Genomic DNA, 2648 nt, shown 5'->3' with positions numbered 1-2648 from the left:
ACTTTAACAATAATCTGTGTTTCATTGTCTGGAACATATTCACTAAACCTCATGTTTAGTAACCCAACTTTTTCTCCCCCGTGTACACATAGTCTTGTTGATTTTTAAACCAGTTCTCTTGGAAGAATGTGCTGATTTTAGCTTTTGTCATGAAACGACTTTTTCTTACCTTTTAAAGCATTGTGGTTATTGTTCTCAAGCCATCCGCAGCCACATGACGATGTTATAGTTTATTTTTTTCTTAATACAATAAAATCGGCATCATGTCAGTGGACACTATGCCATTTCAACAGAGTACATTAGCTTGATGGCTTAAATAAGGAACAAAACCTCAATCATTTATCATATAACATTCTAAAGCTTTAAGCTTGCTAAATTTTAAAGCAAATTTTGTAGAGACTTCTAGCACAACCTCAATGAATTTGACAGGTGTTAGCTCATGATAGCCAATCAGCTTTGTGTTTACAGATGCGAATATTACATCTAGCTCCATAAATCTATCACACTGTCAATCTCCTTAAAGCACTCCTACTATAATTTTTCTTTTCCTTCTCCTCAATGAAATGCCTTTCTAATCCTATTTTTTGTTTAGTGACAATAGATTACATTCTCATAGTCCTATTCAGTAGTGTTAATTTCTCCAAGGTTTACGCTTATGCTATTTTTCCCACCACTCCATATTAGAATATATTTTACTCTCCTCTTCTTAAAGTTCACGTATCTTTCAATACTTAGGTTCAAACTCATTTGCCTTAAAAATATGGCTCTGCTAGAAAGAAACATACAAGTCATGTTACCTTAGAAAAGAGAAAAAACATGTTCCCATTAGTTAAGCCTATGTATGCATACTTTCTTCCCTATTCAGCTACTACAAAGTATATAGGACTATAGTTAATGATAGCAAGTAGCTTGCAATAGGTGCTATTTATATGGTTGCTGGAAACTGAGATTTGTCTTTTTACTCAATTATATTGATTTCTTCTTAGATTGTCTTTTTATGTACAATATTGTATGGGTGGTGAAACTGGTTTTTAAATTATTATTTTCACTGACATTTTATTAAAATAATAACATAATCAATTACCTTGCTTTCTTCCAGGAAACTGAATGCAACATAAACAAGAGTAGCTACACCTATAAATATGGAATATGTTGACCTAGCCTGCATCTTTTTAAAGCATATTATACAATGATTTGCATGCCTTTTTATACATTTTTTAAACAAAGAACAAGAATATAGATTTAGCAACCACATAAAGGATGAGTTATATTAAATTTATGTATAAATATTTTTTTAAAAAAGGCAGAAAATTTCCCATTTACAGATGAAAAGGTTTTATAAGCGTAGAGGGAACGATGTTGAAAAATTCAGAAACTTTATTTTAACAAATGTTTACCATAGTGAAAAACTGCTTAAGTTCAAGTGTTTATATGGATGTAATAATTATTTTTATAAGTAAAATATACAAAAGGGAAATCAGAAAAACCTATTTTTAAATGTTAAAATTCTTTCCCATGGAATCATGGTAGAAAGAGAATACAGATAATCATCGACACTTTAATAATAGATAAACAGTATTTAAGAAGTACTTTTTAAAACAGAGGGTATGCGCCTAGTCATGATGGAATAACAGGGACTAAATTTATATATACTTTGAAATAATAGGGAAAAAGCAGACAAAATATAGGAAAGAGCAGTTTTCCAACATTGAAAAACAAGTAAAAAATGGCAGTGATCCCCAAGAATCAGAAATCAAAGTAAAAGAGTCCTAAGATTGCTCTAGCTTACTGCCTGGAGAGAGTATGCAGCATCAAACAGATCAACCCAAGTAGGACCTGGGCATTTTCCCTGAGTTGAAGAGGCAGAGATCAGGATTTAAGAAGGCTAAGAATTCACACTTACTGGCAGGGGAGATACCATGATCATGAAGGTGGTTTTCCTAGCATGAGGCTCATCCGTTGCACTCCAGATGTTCTGACCCCTGCAATTTCCCCAAACGTGGGAAATTCAACTTCATAATTTGTGGTAGTGGGGGACTGTGTTTGCACTTTCCCCTGGTCTTCATGGTTGAAGAACAGGTCCAGGCCAGGCTCGGTAGCTCACACCTGTAATCCCAGCACTTTGGGAGGCTGAATCAGGTGGATCACCTGAGGTCAGGAGTTCAAGACCAGCCTGGCCAGTATAGTTAAACTCTGTCTCTACTAAAAATACAAAAATTAGCTGGGCATGGTGGTGCACGTCTGTGGTCCTAGCTACTCAGGAGGCTGAGCCAGGAGAATTGCTTGAACCTGGGAGGTGGAGGTTGCAGTGAGCCGAGATCATGCCACTGCACTCCAGCCTGGGTGACAGAGCAAGACTCTGAAGAAGAAGAAGAAAGAAGAAAGAGGAAAGAGGAAAGAAAGAAGAAAGAAGACGAAAGAAGAAGAAAGAAGAAGAAGGCAGTTAAGAATTGTCAATTCATGAGGCAGATTACTGAAGAGAATCAACACCAGAGATTATCAGAGGGTTTCCTCAAAGACTTTAACCGAATACTGATCAGCATATGCATGTAAAATAAGTCCTAAAGCTAAAGCAAGTAGCATTAGAAAGGAGCAGGGAGAATGAATGATCTCCAAGTCTCACTAAAAGATGGAACTAGTTCATGCCC

At 35.7% G+C, this 2648-nt stretch overlaps 1 non-coding gene across 1 annotated transcript; it reads left to right on the top strand.

Annotated features, from left to right (window-relative positions):
* The first annotated feature begins 1895 nt into the window (after nt 1-1895).
* LOC117095948 lies at nt 1896-2058 on the top strand. The gene has a single exon (XR_004442259.1). It is a non-coding gene; the product is annotated as a U1 spliceosomal RNA (small nuclear RNA).
* Nucleotides 2059-2648: the final 590 nt, after the last annotated feature.

The sequence above is a fragment of the Trachypithecus francoisi genome, unplaced genomic scaffold, assembly GCF_009764315.1.
Source record: "Trachypithecus francoisi isolate TF-2019V2 unplaced genomic scaffold, Tfra_2.0 Contig01440, whole genome shotgun sequence".
Classification (NCBI taxonomy): Eukaryota; Metazoa; Chordata; class Mammalia; order Primates; family Cercopithecidae; genus Trachypithecus; species Trachypithecus francoisi.
The sequence above is the reverse complement of the archived record's forward strand: the minus strand, read 5'-3'. Positions and strand labels throughout refer to the sequence as shown.